The 18413-nt window shown below is 35.4% G+C and overlaps 1 long non-coding RNA gene across 1 annotated transcript; it reads right to left on the bottom strand.

Annotated features, from left to right (window-relative positions):
* Window positions 1-3263: 3263 nt before the first annotated feature.
* LOC125094338 (uncharacterized) lies at window positions 3264-15855 on the bottom strand. Its single transcript, XR_007125469.1, has 3 exons — window positions 15705-15855; window positions 10055-10174; window positions 3264-5467 (listed from the first exon to the last, which is right to left on the bottom strand). It is a non-coding gene; the product is annotated as an uncharacterized LOC125094338 (long non-coding RNA).
* Window positions 15856-18413: the final 2558 nt, after the last annotated feature.

Raw genomic sequence — 18413 nt, forward strand, 5'->3', positions numbered from 1 at the left:
AATCAAGACAGAAAACTTGAAGCACAGAATCTGCCATAACTAGAGATTATCTATGGGTCCGGTGCCTAATGGGCTTCAACAACTATTTGTAGAAATTATTAATGAATAAATCTATAGAGGATGTACAGATTCAGCCTGATCTGGCCATCTAGTAAAGTCATAAGTCTTTCAGTTTCTGGAAGAATCAGTCTTAATATACAGTGAGGTATTTCCTTGGCATTGATGACGTGAGTCTACTGGTAATGGTCTGCGCTTGAGTCTCAAATGCACAGGGAGTATGCTGATATGCTGGGTGCAAGGAAGAGATGTTAGAAATAGATTTATATTATTAGGGATAATGTTGGGGAGGACACTCAGTGCTCACGTATCCAACATCCTGCCTGAGAATAGGCCCTCGAAGCGCGGCAATAGAGCACTTTCTATGGATTTGTCTTGCCATCACCTCCATGCCTTCATCAAAAAAATCGAAGTATTAGAAAACTCACTGAACTGTTCTTTTGATTTACTTTGATTTAACCATAAGATTCTTGAAGGCAACTACAAATCTTGAAGATAATATTTAAGTATGCTGTCCCTTTCATATGGTAGTCAGTTAGTAAATCTCTTTAAGAAGGCCTACAGGCACTGAACTTGGTATTGAATAATTGGAAAAATTCAGATAGTAGAGGCCACTGGAATAGGTATCCATGATGGCCAAATGCACAAGTAGGTTTGACCTATACTAAAAATGGCATAGGAAATTACCAGATTAGAAATCATGCAGATGGGAAAGACTTGAGGGAGACAAAACTTAATTAGGGAAACGAAGACCATATTATAGAGGATTTTGATTGTCAGAGAGAAGGTTCAACATAGTTGGCCAAGAGACCCAAAATAGTTATCAGACAGAGAAGAGACCATATTAATTAAAAAACATGTGACCATGCAAGGGAGTTTAAGAAAAAAAAAAATCATTTGTTTTTGTTTGTGTTTTTTAAGATAGATTTATTTGTTTATTCATTTATGTATGTATGTATGTATGTATGTATGTATTTATTTATTTATTTTATTTGACAGAGAGAGAGAGGCACAGCAAGAGAAGGAACACATGCAGGGGGAGTGGGAGAGGGAGAAGCAGGCTTCCCGCTGATCAGGGAGCCTGATGTGGGGCTTGATCCCAGGGTCCTGGGATCATGACCTGAGCCAAAGGCAGGTGGTTAACCGACTGAGCCACCCAAGTGCCCCCATCATTGGTTTTTAAGTAAAATCAGAAAAGAGACAAGAAATAACAGCATAGAACATGTAAATATATGGAAGTCATTGTTATTTCTGAGGACTGCATTTTATAACATTGAAAAAGCACATTTTTTTTTTCTGTTCTTTAGCATTAAATTCTAAATTTCACTTCACCCTTTTGGAAAACTACAATTCAATTCAATGAGATTGATTACAATTTTACAAAGTGTATAAAATCTGCAAAAATATAGAATATACCTCTGACTAATACATCTTCAAAGATAAATCAGCAGAAAGACATGAGACATAGTTATTTAAGGTCCTGAAATGATTCCAAGGTCCTTAGATTGTCAAATATGCAGCTACCCAATATTTTCTGATTTATGCTCAATTTTTCAAAAAAATGTATTTTTGCCTCATGGTTAAGAAAACAAAAACTATGTATTTACAGTGATGCCCATTACAATGAGGCTTCAATGATGTGAGATAAAAGTCTCCTTTCATTTTTAGAAGAGAAAAGGCAGATCTGAGATAAGGAGTTCATCTAGTTTATGTTTCGAGGTAATCATATAACTGTTTATTTTGGTTAGTGTAATATTGTGTTGACAATTAAGTCTTATCAATTTATACCATATCCATATAATTTAAATTTTTTCTCTCCAAATGGGTACTCCTACTTATCTGATGTTTCTTCTCAACACACAGGTATCTATAGCTATTAATCAAAACACCTCTCTCTCCAATTCAAGTACTAACCAGGCTTGACCCTGCTTAGCCCTTTGAGATCAGATGAAATTGAGCATATTTAGAGGGGTATGGCCTTAAATGATGAGCTTTGAGTAGTAAATGGATCCATTGAATTACTATATTGTACATCTGAAACTAATATAATACCATATATTAACTACACTGGAAATAAAAAAATTCTCTCATGACTTACACTGTGCTCTTTGCTCAATATATCCTATGCAATTCTATGGATAGATGACATGGTGGTGAATTATCTGAGTATAATCTTGAATCTCTGAAGTTTTCACTTGAGACAAATCATTGAAGAATGCCCTATACATCCTCTATCCTTTATCACCCTATCCACAATTAAGTCATTTCAATACCATTATCAAATATTACCTGACTCAAGACACACTTCTTACATCACTTTCTTCAGAATAAATTTCTCATTTATATTTACCTCACTCTTATAGCCCTTTTCTGAATATTTGTAGTACTATTTATATAAACCTGCTTTATATTATTAGCAATTTATAAATAATTACTTCATCTATTACCTTACAAGTCCCTGTGATATTAGAGAAGTGGAGATAGCAGATTGATTTTTAATTTATCACAGTGTCTTAGACATCCAACTTGAACATCCAAAGCTATCAATAAATCTTTACTGAATTAAACAAAATGTCTTAAAGTCAATTCTAATAATTTTGTTTTGAGAAAAAAATATTGATTTTGACAAAAAATCCTGTCATAGATATGATTTCAAGAAAAATTATATATGGTGGACAGCAACAGATCAAAATATAATTTCTGTCACTTGATTTGTAACCTTGGCAAAGTTACTTTCAGGACACAAAACACTGACACTGGATCCAGCTTATTTTTGTTATTTTCCATTTGTTAATATGTGATGTTTAGAAATGACCACCTGTATATATTAGTTTTGCTATTGAAAAAATTAGAAAAAACACAATATCTATTTTTTCTTTTTTCATAGATCAACATGAATACCAGAATGAGTGTAACCACAGTACTCTTATATTTGAAGTTATTGTTAGTACTGTTTCTATTTCATGATCTACTGTGTTAGATTAATACTCCTTGCCTTATCCAAGGAGTATTAATATAACAATGAACATAACAATGATCTCTGTGTTTTATAATATGTAAATCATTTTTATGTATATTATCTCAATCCTCATAGTAAACTTGGAAAGTTGACTTTATTTACATACTCATAAAACTGGTTATAAATTTTTTTTCTGAAATCTTGTCTGTGTGTGTGTGTGTGTGTGTGTGTATGTGTGATTTGTGTTTCCTCCCTTTTGCCCTGAAAAATTTATTTGGTAACTTCTTTTGGTTTTAGTTGGTTGTTGTTTTTTTTTTAATCCTTAAACATGATACAAATAGTATAGAAGCATAACATATAAATAGAAAATATCACATAATTCCTACTTCACACAAAAAAATAGAATGAGTTAGCATCTCAACATAATAGTGAATGGTCATATTTTGGTTATTAATATTGAGAAACAACTACTGGACATCTCTTGTGTTTAAGTAAATAGACATTCTCATATGTATAAAATGACACCTCAATACTGCTCTTGAATATCATCAGAAAACTGCACATTTGCATAAACATATTTTACTAAAAATGTTAGTGTTAATTTTGCTCAAAACTGAAGAATAATTCTAAACCTTTAGGCTTATTCCATATGACATGACATAAACTCGGTAGGGACTCTTCTATTTTCCCATATGACACAGTTAATGGTCTTTGACAAAAGTTTTCAAACAGTCCAAATGATATTCTTTATTTAGCAAAACTGATCACTCATTGCATAAAACCCTTAATTTCTGAAATATTTAATGCTTTTTTTTTTTTCCAACTGGCAAATCAACTTTTAAAATTCCCTTTCTCTGGCTTCTAGGTTCCTAACAAATATAAACCTTATCTTCTAGGTTATTGTTCTGGTCTTTCTCATACTGTCATCCCCTACCTAGCAATTTTCATTCCAAATGGCCCTGTCTCCAAAACCTTCTTTCTTGTATCATTTTGTCTGATTCTAATTTGAATCTATTCCTACAGTTGAATTTGTATTCTTTGCATATGTGTTATCAACTTTTATAATCCAAAAAGACTCTCTTAAAGTTTAGGTTTGTAATTTCAACTGTTTGGCATTACTTCAAATTTGCCCCAATGGAACATTTATCTAAATACATCAAACAAATATATTACTTCTGCTTCAAAAACGCTACTGCCTTTTCCATCATTCTGATTTCTGTTAATTATATGAACATTACCCTACATATCTTCAATAACATTTCTAATAAATCCTTGACATCAACATCTAATGTTCCCCCATGGTAGGAATTGATCTAATTACATAGATTCTGTCTCCATACTGTATCATGCATTTATTCATTCTTCCATGAATTTTTCTCATCTATTCATCATCCATCAATATTTATTTCCTTTTTTTCCCATTTAAATAAATCTCATTTGCTGTATTCTGAGACAGTATTACAACAAGTTTCTATACCTCTTTTTGATCATTATTTGGAACCATCTTAAACCCAATAAACAAACAAATAAATAAATGTTATGAAATAATGATGTTTTTAAACTAACAATAGAAAATAATAACAGTCTATAGCATAAAACATAGTTCATACCACTTTCAGCAATATCTAATTGATACTGGTCACTTAGGCAGCATGACCAGGACCCAGCAGGCCACCCAGTCCAATATCAACTGTCAGGAGCCTATCTAAGGGCCCAGTGTTGGAGCATGACACCAAAGAGAACACTGGCCCCAGCAAGCCCAATGGCATCCCCCAGCAGTCACCACTTGTGCCCCCAGTCATCAACATTCCCAGCTTGACCCTCTCATCACCTCATTTTCATGTGCCATGCTGCCTCTGGTCCATCCATGCTATAATTGTGGCCACAGCACCATCATGTCCTTGGCCCCAAAGGCTCTCATGGTCTGACTGCCCCCAGGCTCAGCTATCACTCCCATGCTGCTTATCATACACTCACCCAGGATCATTGTGGTGCCCATGACTCCCTGGCCCCTTACCATGGCACCTCGTCCTCCCCTATGATTGTGCCAACAGCCTTTTTCCCTGCTTCACCTTTGTCACTGGTCCCAGCCCTAGGCGCAAAGCCCACTGTCCAACCCTGCTTCCCATGGAAGGCACACACACCTCCAAGACCCTGAAGACAGAGAAGAGCCTCATGCCCGAGGAGGAGTTCTTGAACAAAAACAAGGCTGGTGTTCTTCAAAATCCAGGTGCCTAACATGCAGGATAAGACAGAATGGAAACTGAAAGGGCAGGCACTACTCTTCAGCCTCCTGCTCACAGATCAGTTCTCTAGCATCACAGAGAAGATTTCTGAAGCCACAGGCATGCTTGCAGAGAAGGAGAAGCTGTCTTATGAAGGTATCTTCACAAAGGATAGCAACTTGCTGGCTTAGTTCAACATGGCCAATGGTGCAGTCATCTGTTGACCCTTGAGGAGAGGGGTAAGCAAAAGAAATAGGTGAGAGAAAGCTGCTGTCAGGTCCCAGTTGTTTTGCTTCTCTTGTCCCCATGCTCTGCCCCAGACCCAGGAGACCCTGCCTCCAAATTTATTTCCCTCTTACTAAGTTTGGAAATTCAAACTGTCCCACACAGTTTCCTCCCCTGTCCCTCCTAACATTGATAAGAAAGCAGGCTTTCTAAGGACTCTGCTCCCCAGTGGTCTCAAGAATGCCTTTGTATTAGGATCTTGATTTGAGGGGATTCATTTCTTGGCAGCCCATTAGGAAATGTGAGCCCAGGGGTATCTTGCAGGATTGTGTCATAGTGCCAAGTGGCACATGGTTGATGAAATATGATTGTTATGGTCACTGAGCATTTTGTATCTTGCCATGGGCTGTCTAATAAACCTCTTGAACCCTTCTTGTATAAACAAAACAAAACAAGTCATTCTCTAATTGACAAACTTAATGATTTCCTGTTACTTTTCAGCTTAACATAAAAGCCTTACATTGGCAACTCATGGTCCATAACCCTGAGTTAATTTATCTTACCAAATTTGTTTCCTAGCACACTTGTATATATAATCTATGTTCCTACAAAAGTAGATCATTCACTGTTCCCTGAACACCCCTTGTGAGTCTGTGGTCATAACAGTGCTCTCTCTAATTCATCACAACCACCCATCTGCATCTGTCAAAGCTTATCTCAAATGCCATCCTCTTTAAAGATTGCTTTTGGACTTCCCTTAACACTATCTCTCTTCCTAGATAGTCCTATAAATACTTATTTTTATATTTCTCTCTGAATTCATTATAATTAAGGATTTCAAACTGAAATTTCAGGAGCTGAAGTTTCCCTCAGAGGTTCTCCAGGCATTGCATTAGGGCCAGGGAGAAGAGGATGTGGGTATAGGTTCAATTTTTTTTTTAATTGAAGTAAGCATGACATTTATTTTGGAAGACAATATTTCTATTCCTTGAGAAACTTCTTTTTATTGAGAAGACTTTCTTTTATTTTAGTTATTTTGTACACTCACTTAGCAGGAATGCATTTATATTGCAAACTTGTTAAGAGCAGGAATTATATTGTATTCTCTTTTGCTTCCTACACCCTCCTAGCATCAAGCACAACCCCTGAAGGAGGAAAATAATAGAATGTTATATAATCTGTCTATTTTCAGTGAGAAAACTTTCAGTGACTAGGAGAAAAAATATATATTTCTAAGTATGGATCATGATCCATCTAGGAGAGCTGAGTTGAATCAAAAGAACTTTGTTTTTCAGACTTCACACAAAATTGATGCAAAGAGTAAATGAGTTAAAATACCAAAGGCTCTTGGAACAGTGTCATATCTTGTACACAGTAAGAAGTGTATGTGTTAGTTAGTTATTATCGTGTTTAACCTATATTTCTATTTAAATAAAGATAATGTATACTTATACAGTATATTTTATGTTCATTTATCTGTGTGTATTTGTCATCTTTATCTTCCCATCATCTGAGTCCCTTTCCTATGCTTGAGAAACTCTCACCTGGTAAGGACAAAAAGATGACTTCTAATATAGCAGAGAAAAAAGGCTTTGTATTTACACATTCTGCTTGAGCAGGCATGTAATGCAAGCTTACACAATCAGATGAGTCACTCAGTGGTTTGAAACCGGAGCTAATGATATAAACGAGGAAAGTGGAGAATCTCTTTGGATAGTGGAACCAATGACAGAAGTCCTTGTATATAATATCCAAGGAGAACTGGTAGTGGCAGGGCAGACTGTAGTAGGCAAGCATGAAGAGCCTCAAATTTATGAATTCATTCAGCTTAGTTCTGGTAGCCTGGCCGTCTCTTCTTCCTGATCTTTTTCAGAGCCTATTTCTCTAGTCATCCCAGTGATAAGGTGAACCACCAAATGTGTACTTAAATAATATTTGCATAGCAGCTTTATTGAGATATAATTCACATACCATGCAGTTCATTGCCTTAAAGCATATAATTCAATGGTTTTTAGTATATTCACAGAATTGTGCAATAACCATCACATCCATTTTACAGTAGTTTCCATGACCTCAAAAAGAAATCCTATACCTAATAGCAGTCACCTCCTTCAGTTTCTCCCAGCTCTAATGCCTCTAGCCTGAGGCATCCGCGGAAGCTTTCTGTCCCTATAGATTTGTTTATCTTGAATATTCCGTGCTATTTTGTGACTTGCCTCTTTCACTTAGCGTGATGTTTCAAAGTTCATCCATGTTGTAGTTGATTCATTCAGTTTCATTGCAAAATAATATGCTATTTGGGGAATATATACCTTATATTCTATTTATCAGTTAACAGACATTTGGGTTCTTCCCATTTTTGACGGTTAATTTTGAGAATCGTCTTTGAGATTTGTCCAGACTCCAAGAGGGCTCATCTCAGCTGTTTTTTACCCCTGTTTTGTCAGGTCAGCTAGCTAGCTTATAGCTTAGTTTGCTACACTGATGGAGTTGCCAAATTCCTTTTTTTTTTTTTAAAGATTTTATTTATTTATTTGACAGAGAGAGAGAGATCACAAGTAGGCAGAGAGGTAGGCAGAGAGAGAGGGGGGGAAGCAGGCTCCCTGATAAGCAGAGAGCCCAATGTGGGGCTCGATCCCAGGACCCTGGGATCATGACCTGAGCCGAAGGCAGAGGCTTCAACCCACTAAGCCACCCAGGTGCCCCGAGTTGCCAAATTCCTTTTAATCGCTTATCACCAAAACCTCTCCTGTTTTTGAGATGCCCTTAGATTTTAACTTCTCATATTCAGTTGAGAATAAGGTCAATTCTTTTGGAGAGAACTTGAGCTTTGTTCTTTGGCCCCATCTCTCTTGCATGAGCAGAATCTCTGAGTTAGGAACAACAGCAATGGTATACTTCTCTCAAAATGACACCCCCCTATACCAGCAGCGTGTTCAGGGTGGGTGGTAGTCTCTGATATTCTCTGCTTTCTTCTCTCACAATGTAATTGCCACCCTGAGAGTTTTCTGGGTATCCTCCAGCTCCAGGGTTCTAGGCCTGCTAAGCCTGGGATAGAACCTCCATTGAAGGAACCCCTAAACTCTCAGAAACATTCACTTGGAGCTCAGCTTCTACTATACAGAGATGAAGGACCATGGGAAATGCTGGCGTACTGCCACTCTCAAGTTGGCACCATATCCCTTGTTGGGAACCAGGGGTGAAGAAAGTTTCATCTTCTTGGCAACACATGCCCAGACTGGTGTTTCCCTCATGCTGAGCTCTACGGTGGGGGAAGGTGATGGGGTGAGTGGGATGTACTTGACTGTCACAGAGTCTTGCTATTCTTACCAAGATTTCGTTTCTTCACTTATGATATGCCTTTGGGACCATTTTGAAAGACTTTTTTTTTTTTTTTCATGATTTTCACCATTTATGGTTATTCCCTGGGGAGCAGTTTTGCAGAGCTCTTCATACTGCTATTTTGAAGTCATACCGCTACATATCTTATCAATAAATCCCCTTCCTACTTATACAATCCAAATTTAGTTTCATTTGTTGTTGTTGGTATCTCAGAATACTAGCTAGTATCCCACTGAAACTCTGCGATCAGATATCCAGATAGAAAGACCCACTGTGGGAGCAGCCTGTATTTCTCACTCTTGAAAAACATGAAAATAGGACATAAATGCATGTAGAGAATTTAATGAAATTTCACCTGAACCTGCAAAATTTAAGCTCTTTTGATTGCTTTCCTTAGTGACATAGTTTTGACTTATAAAGATGAATATATTTTTAAAAAATTCTCTTAGCCCTTTTACCCTGCAAGTGAATTTATGTAATCTATCCTTAGTTGTATTGCAACTCTTTTTGATGAGATCAAAATTCAAATGGAATTTTTTCTCAAATTTAACATAGATGGGTATCTGCCTATGATTAAAATCATTTGAGTTAAGCTGCATTTAAAATTCTCTAATCCCTTTGAATACATCAGCCCTTAAGTTTGAAAAATATTGTGTAGAAATATCTCTTATATGACAGTTAATATTTATGAAGAATAAAGAAAATGCAATACCATGAGTATTTGTTTATTTCCATATTACAACTCTCATTCCTTAAAATGCCAGGTTTTTCTAAAGAGGACATTAAGGACAAGGTACTTGGGAAATGTTTTCTTAGTGAACAAAATTTGAAGTTAATTGTGAGAAGATTTTGAAATAGTCTGGGGCACCTGGGTGGCTCAGTTGGTTAAGCAGCTGCCTTCTGCTCAGGTCATGATCCTGGAGTCCCTGGATTGGGTCCCACATCGGGCTCCCTACTTGGCGGGGAGTCTGATCCTCCCTCTGACCTCTCCCCTCTCATGCTCTCTCTTGCTCAAATAAATAAAATAAAATAAATCTGAAATAGTCTGTATTTTCTTCTGATAAAATTATCTTGCTATATAAATGCACATTCATTCTGAACAAAGGATCTGAGTAGAGTGTGAATGTAAAGGGCAGATGCATCTGTCAGTGTCAACGTTCATCCATCTTGTAGCATGTGTCAGAATCCCTTTCCTTTTTAAGGCAGAATAACATTCCATTGCTTATATGTGCCACATTTTACTTACCATTCACTTGCTGATGGGTTGCTTCCATATTTTAGTTATTGTGAATAATGGATGTTGCTATAAATATGGATATACAAGTGTCTCTTTGAGACCTTGCTTTCCATTCTTTTGGGTATATACCTGGAAATGAAATTGCTAGATTATATAGTAGTTCTCTATTTAATCTTTTGAGAAATCATCAAACTGTTTCCCACAGAAGCTGCACCATTTTGAGTTCCCTCCAACAGTGTATTAGGGATTCAACTTCTCCACATCCTCAACAAAGCTTGTTATTTTCTGTCTTTGATTTTTATTTTGTTTTATTTTCTTTTTATAGAAGCCATCCTAATAGGTGCAAGGTGGTATCTTCCTGTGGTTTTGTCTTGCATTTCTATAATGATTAATTATAAGCATCTTTTCATATCCTTATTGACCAATTGTTATCTTCTTTGGAGATATGTCTATTCCCACATTATAGTATCTTGCATGTGTATAACTGTCTACAAGTGAATAAATGACTGCTTAAAATTCTAGTCCTGATTTTCTCAACAATAGAGTTGTAGAAAAACTTTCCATTGCTGGTCTTTACATGCCAAGAGAAGAAGAAAAATGCATTATTCAATATAGAAGTCTTATATGTAACTCTTACTTGTTTACAGTCTGGTAAACTAGAGGAAACAGTGATTGGGAGGCAGAGACCTGGGACCTAGCATTTTTCCCACTCTCATATTTTGAGCATGTCACATCCTCTTTGAGTTTCAACTTCATCATTTGTAAACTTAATTTTTTTACTTTCAGTTATTTTTTTAGACCAAATAACTGTAATTCTGCCTTTTTAATATTCCAGTTAGTGGTTACTTTTAAATCAACCAGTTCTTAGTAATAAAGAATATTATGTAATAAGTAGTATATATGTAGTAAAAATTATATGTATGTATGTTTTTTATATGTGTGTATATATATATATAATATATATATAAAATATATATATAATCCTAGCCTTCTCATTTTCTTTTTGTGTATTTAATCTCTCTATTACTTATGTAAAAAAGAACTGCATTTCTTAATTACTTGATCACCATCTTGAGAAGTTCAGCCTGATACAGACTACTAACAAAGGAAAAAACTAAACTTTAAATAAATTATTCTAAATTTACCAAACTTTTTTAGAAGGGAACTGACCATGGATTTTTGCCAGAATATTCTTCTGTGCTCTGTGATGATCTGAAAATGCCCTGTGCCACTAAACCATTCACAAAATAGCACTTTGCACTATTATAAGAAAGGCATTTTTCTCTTTGTTTGTTTGTTTGTTTTTTCTTAAAGATGTTATGAGAGCACAAGTGGTGGGAGGGCCAGAGGGAGAAGCAGACTCTCTGCTGAGTGGGGAGCCTGATGCAGGGTTCAATCCTGGCACTCATGGATCATGACCTGAGCTGAAGGCAGATGCTTAACTGACTGAGCCACCTAGATGCCCCCACAAAGGCATTTCTATAAAACTGCATTTCAGTTATTTAATGAGTTCATGCATATTTGTTAGATTTTTGTTTTATCTTTTTACAAAAAGAAAACAAAATTATTCAAACACTGATTATCATATCAAATTTTTTTTTGTGAATTATTGCCCGAAGAATGTCTAAATATGCAGACTTCATTAATGTTACTGAGCAGTTTTAAGGGAATTACTCTGCTTAAAACATCCTGTTTAGATCATAAATTGTGCAATGTGCCATGAATTTTATATATTTAAATATCCAGCTAATTTTTGTGTTGATTATAGTCATGTAATGTTCTTTACTTCCTGGTCTTTTTTCAGAGTCTGTTAATGTAGAAAGATAGTTTTTAAATAATTATCATGCCGAGCATGTTCCATTAGCAGGATCAAGGTGTTCTGCTGCTGTAATTGAATAATGAGTCTCTTCCGAATTTGTAGAAAAAAATAACCTAATGGAGACATTTTTTTTTAAAAATGTGTTTTTCTTCCAAATACATTTGTCTTAGAACATTGACTCTTATTTCATCTTATTTATATTATATCTGTATAAAATGATATTGAGTATGCCACAAAATTGTGTATGTGGAATTTAAAGGTACACTGAGTATCTCAGTATTTCAATGGTGGTCCACAAATTGCACTGTGACTTCCAGCTCCTAGACCCATTGAATAATTTTAAGAACCACTGATCTAAGTCCAAGAACTTAAGGAAAACAAAGGAAAAGTATAAATATGGAAAGATGAAATTAATATTCCTGGCTAATAAACCTTTTTGAGTTTAAGATGTTCTAACCCATTTAGTATAGTGTCACTATACTAAATTGTTTATTGAGTACCCTTAGCAATTTCACAGTAGGAATTTTTTCTTTTTAAGAAATTTCCAGCCAAACAAGTGGATATTAAAGCTTAGTCTCTCCTTATTTGGATGAAAAGGCTCCTCATGAAGAACCTTAAAACATTTATAAAAGCTCATTTGCCAAAAGCAATGGCAGTTCAAATACTGTACCAAATTTTATTTTAATATTTACATTAAAAATACTTTGTTTCTATAGCCATAATGTTGCAGGGGAAGAGATAAAAATTTACTTTCAGTGCTAAGGATAAGAATCACTGTTTCCAGGATACAGAATTACAATTGAGAGAGAGAGAGAGGAGAAAAGAGAGAGAAGGAGGATGGAAGAAAGGGAGGAAGGAAGGAAGGGGAAGAAAGTCAGGTGTATAGAAGAACACGTGATGGAAGTTCTAGTATAAGAGTCATTATTATTCATATTACATAATGATGTCTTAATTTTTTAAAATTTTTGTTCAGATTTTAACCATTTTTTTCTTTATTAACTTGATTTTGACCCAGTACTGAAATGAATTTAAGAAGATAATGTCATTATTTGCATAACCAAGAAATAGAACATTCTTTCCTCCTTATGTCTATGCATGCCAAAGATATACACTTTGGAAAGCAGACATCTCTAAAAATTTCCTTACAATAGGGAATGCCAATAACATTAAACATATTCCTGTGTTTGTTTGACATCTAAAATAAAGGCTTCTTTTCAAATCTGGCCTAAGAATTTTTGATAAATTTACTGTTGCTATCTTACAATTAATTTTATTATTAATTAGTAATTTTGCTATTAATCAACTCTACCACTTATCCTATCATAGGTTTAAAGTAATTTTAGGTGAAATTGTTCACCTCCTAATAACAGTTTATGTGTATATTTCTTAGATTTTATCTGAGCTTGGTCAAGGATACCTACTCTTGCTTTCCATATGACATAATCTCCCTATGATTGGGAAATTTACAAAGTTAATTACCCAAACTTACAAAGTCTCTTAAATAAAATAAGCCATTGTCATGGGCTTTAGGTCAGTATTTGAGGAGACTATGGTGTTAAACTCTCTTCCATGAGATAGTTCTTCTTCTAGGGAAGAAGCAGAGATCTTCTTTCCTACACTGTAAACTTTACTATACAGCACTCATGCAGCTATAGAAAGTCATCGCTGTCTTGCTAAGATGTATTGTTTTGGGTCATGGTGCAAAAAGAGCAATCTGGAAGAGATTAAAATCTGTTTTAAGAAAAATGATGTTAGATTCCAAAGAAAAACATCCATGAAGCTATTTGACAACTCAATGTTTGAAGGACCAAAATCAGTCATTACCCACATTATTCTTTACCAAAAGATTTTCTGCCCCAAAATCCTAACAGGGATCCAGGTTTTCATTAGTTTTTTTTTTTTTTTTTTTTCACGTTTTCATTAGTTAAAGAGAAACATTATAAAGTGTTACATGTATATCTAAAGTGCTCAAACAGTATCCGGTGTACACTTTGTATAATGCGAAAAACAAGTATCAACCTATCAGGTAAAGATGTAAATTGCTTTAAGACATTGCTACTTGGTCTCCAAGATATTAATATGGTTATTAGCAAGTAGTCATTTTACATGCAGGACCATGTTTTCCCTGACAATTACTTTCCCCATCTGCTTTGCTAAATTTTGTACAGTTTTGTTCAATATTTTCTCCACTTTTTTGGTATTTATTGTACTTTAATAGACAAAATAAGGACTAAATATAGAATAACAGTGAAATCATGCTCAGGTGAGAACAATATGGCAGAGAAAGGCTTATCTGATATATTTTGATAGAATGCCTACAACCTGCAAAACACACTTTCCAACTGCTAAGAATTCTTGAGTTTTTCAAATTTTCTATATGTAAGTATAACATTCTACCAATTATACCTGAAATGTAAGTCAAGAGTTTTCTTTCCTATCATTTTGATAAAAATGCAGTTTTATAGGAAATGCATTTTGGGGAAGCAGGTGTAAGTATTTCCTACTTGAACATTGTATTGAGACATGTACCTAAGAGAAAATTTGGAGTTTAAAATCCCAGAGATGCTTTATCAGGAAAATGTTTAGTTATAGAGTCTTCAGAGATCTGTCCAAATTCTTATTTGGCAACAGAAAATTAGCTGAATCTTTTTAGCTTACATATAGTAGAGCCCTCATAAAATTCTAGGTTTTCTCTGCAAGGTGAAGGTCATGAAGACATTTATTTTGTAACTGAAACAGGCAAGGATACAATCTTAAAATATTGTTCCATATTTCAGAATTCTCAGGTATTTTTTCTGAACAAATGCATTTATGTTGTAGTTGTTTAAACTTACTACCCATCCTTTACATAATTGGTAAAAGAAATACTGGATACCACTGCTTCGTATTTTTAATCAATGTTAATGTTATGACAAATTCACCCATTTTGACTTCACTAAGAGCAGAAACTTCTCTATTCTAGGATTTTAGCCTTATTCCATGATTAATTATTGTGCTATAGCAACAAAATAGCTGTTTAGTTTAATTAGCTGTATGGTTTTACAGACAGCTGAATCAAGACCTTCATTTTTCTGCCTGGGATTTATGCCCTTAGAGAGGCAAGCTTTTTCCAGATGAAAGTATTTCTGGCCATCTCAAGAAAAAGAACATCTAGCCAAGTAAGAACATAAAATGCACATAAAACATTTAATAATTTAATCTTAAAATCTTCAAATGATGATCAAATGAGTGATAGAACTATGTTAACCTTAATTAATAAAGACATTAATTGAATTTTAATTTGAGCAAAACAGTTATGTTAGTTGTATTAGGCGCAGCCATCATCTATATCTAGGGATGTTTGAAAGAGGGAAAAAAACACCGGTATTTGAATATGCTTTTGAAAATAGTTATCTATCTACTGAGTATCTTTATTGATGACCCTTTATTGGGGTATAGTATAAGTTACTAAAATAATGCATAAATTATTCTCAGTTCCACAAGTTATTATATATACGAATGGTGATAGAAAGATTATATAAAAACAAACTAATGCTTACAAATATACAGATTATGTATAACTATATATTTGCACATTATACACACATATATATGTGATCTCCATATGCTATGCATTGTAAATAATCTATAATCATACTGATTTAAACATAGATTAAGCTTTTATATCATAATTTCATAACCATTCAGTGCTTCTGAAACTTTTGAGTTGAGACCTCCTTTGAAAAATGTGATGACAGCAATAGACCCTGTTCTTCTTCAGTGTGTTTATGGTTTTAAGTTATTCAAAAATCTTCAACCTCCCCATTCCAAAGCACATCTATAGAAACTTCAGATCAGTACCTTCCTTGTTGAATCACTTGGGATGCAGGATACAGAGTTTATGGTGTTTCAGGAGTAGGAGTAGGTGTTGGAGATGGAATCATACTTCTCAGCACTGAGGTTTTGTCACTCTGTTTCCCTGTAGTGTGTCCATAAGGATTTAATCTTGGTCTGTAGTGCCACCTTCCAAAAATATATGGCAAAGTCAATACTTGTCTTATGCAAACTTAAAAGAGCATAAAATAAAAATTTCCTCCTACAGGCTCCACTCAAGATTTATAATGAATCCTTTTTTTAAACCAGAAATCCTTCCATTCTTTTCCATAACATTGCTAACCAAGGTCACTCTGATTTTCCTTGCTTGCTCTATTAATATTATTTGCTTGGTTATTGTTTTTATTGTACATTAAACAGAACATGTTTAAGTCAATTTGTACTCTTAGATAACTTAAAAATCAGGATGTGGGCAGTTTCTTAATGTTTTGTCCCCGTATCTGATCTTTGTCTTGCTCTAAAATACATTCTTTTATCCTTCCAGCATATTCACTTTCCCCCTTGTCGGTTATTTGCATGGATTTAAAGCATTTCAGCCTCTTGCCAAATCTCTTTTTATCTTAGTTTTTCTCAACCTTAATCTATTTTCCTGTACTAAGTCTGTAATTCTGCCTCCACATTCTTTTATTCCCCATGAACTTATCTCTAATCACAGGCATTTTTTTCCTGCATAAAACCTCCAATACCCTGTGTTACTATTCATTCTGTGTAGTTCTCACAGATTCAGTAGATCAGCATTTATATTAGCATTCTGGGCCACACAGACCCATTTTCCCAACTAGCAGCTCTTCCTATAGATTTCTCAGCCAAATAAGAGAGAGTGTCTGTACTGAAGTTTGTCACTATTAATATGTTAGTTTTTTAGTCATTTGTAGACAATATCATTTGCCACAGGAATAATAAAAATCAAAAGAACAAATTGGACTAGATTGCAAGAATTTGCTCCTTTCCCACCTGAACCATGTGAATAAAGGTCTTGTGGTTTAGAGAAATACATAAAGCAACAGTCCAACTCTGACTTTATTTCTTCATTCTGGTTTTACTGGCTTCAGGTTTACCCTCCTGACTGAATTCTCATAGTAGCAACATGCACAGTATACACACACACACACACACACACACACACACACATATGTGTGTGTGTGTGTGTGTGTGTGTGTGTGTGTGTAATCTTTTCCTCTTTCTTTTTTTTTTTCCTTAGGACTTTGAGTTTCACCTCATTGCCTAACCTCTCTCCTTTCTCTAAGGAGCAGAGTTCTGATAACAAAACCCAGCTTGTTAAAATTAGAATCATATATCCTAATGGCAGGGTTTCTTATAAGATAATTCCTTGCTCTTACATCTGCTGGAACTCTGCTCTAGGACCCATGGGGAGATGCTGCAATGTTCCATTGATGTTCCCGGTGCCACCACTTTACTGTAGGAGTGTGTCTCGCCTCTCATCCCAGCTACCTCAGAGTATGGGTGGCTTATGTGGACTTTTCACACTTCCTCTGGCTGTTTCCCCACAGCCTATGCAGTTATAGGGAGGAGGATAATCCCAAGCACTCTTACTCATCCCCTGGCATACTGAATTTAACAGACTGCGGGCTATAAATATGGCCATATGGATACAGGCTATGTCTCCACTTTTCCTATCTTACATTATTGATATGTGTGCCCCTCATGCTTTCCTTAGTCAGTTATCTCCCCTCCCCTGATTCTCTCTGTTGGCTTTAGCATCTCAGTGGCTTTCTATTTCATTTTTCTTCTCATCTGACTTGGGCTTTAGTGAGTCGTTCATTCATTGGTTAGTGCATTCATTCATTCATTCATTCAGTAAACGTTTAACAAACACAGCTGCCTGCACTGTGTGGGAGTACTGAGGATGCAAAGGGAAATAAAACAAATGGCTCTCACTGGTGAAACAGACTATACAAGGTAAATATATAAGAATTACAGTAATTTATTATTACAACAGGTGAGGAGAAAGAAATAAAATTCAAGATGTGATGGAACATAGAGAATGATGAAAGTGGGGAAGGAAGCCACCTGAGAGTGTATGGGTAGGACAATTCTCCCTACAGATGTCTTTTTTTTTAAATTTTTTTAAAAGATTTTACTTATTTATTGGACAGAGAGAGATCACAAGTAGGCAGAGCAGCAGGCAGAGAGAGAGAGGGAAGCAGGCTCCCCGCTGAGCAGAGAGCCCGATGCAGGGCTTGATCCCAGGGGGACCCTGAGATCCTGACCTGAGCCGAAGGCAGAGGCTTAGCCCACTCAGCCACCCACGTGTCCCCCCACAGATGTCTTTAAATAAAAAACTTCAATGAAGGGTAAATTGAAATATACATGAGATCAGTGTTCTAGAAAAGGTAAGACAAAGCAAAGGCCCTGTGGTGGAAAAGAGGGGAATTGTTAGAAGAACAAGAAAACCTGAGGGGTGAAACAGAGTCGTAGCCTTGCAGCATGAGAACACAATGCAGATGTTATAAAGATGTTGTAAAGACCTTATGAGATATGAACATGTACAGTATTTTTTAACGATGCTAGGAATCAAAAGAGAGTTGTAAACTGGAAGTTCAGTTGGCTGGCTTATGTTTATAACAATTATAGCCGATGAGGTAGTCCAAGGGAGAAATGATGAAGTCTTAGACCTGAGTAGTGCTAATGATATTAACAGAAGTCGATATTTGG

The sequence above is a fragment of the Lutra lutra genome, chromosome 2 (assembly GCF_902655055.1).
Source record: "Lutra lutra chromosome 2, mLutLut1.2, whole genome shotgun sequence".
Classification (NCBI taxonomy): Eukaryota; Metazoa; Chordata; class Mammalia; order Carnivora; family Mustelidae; genus Lutra; species Lutra lutra.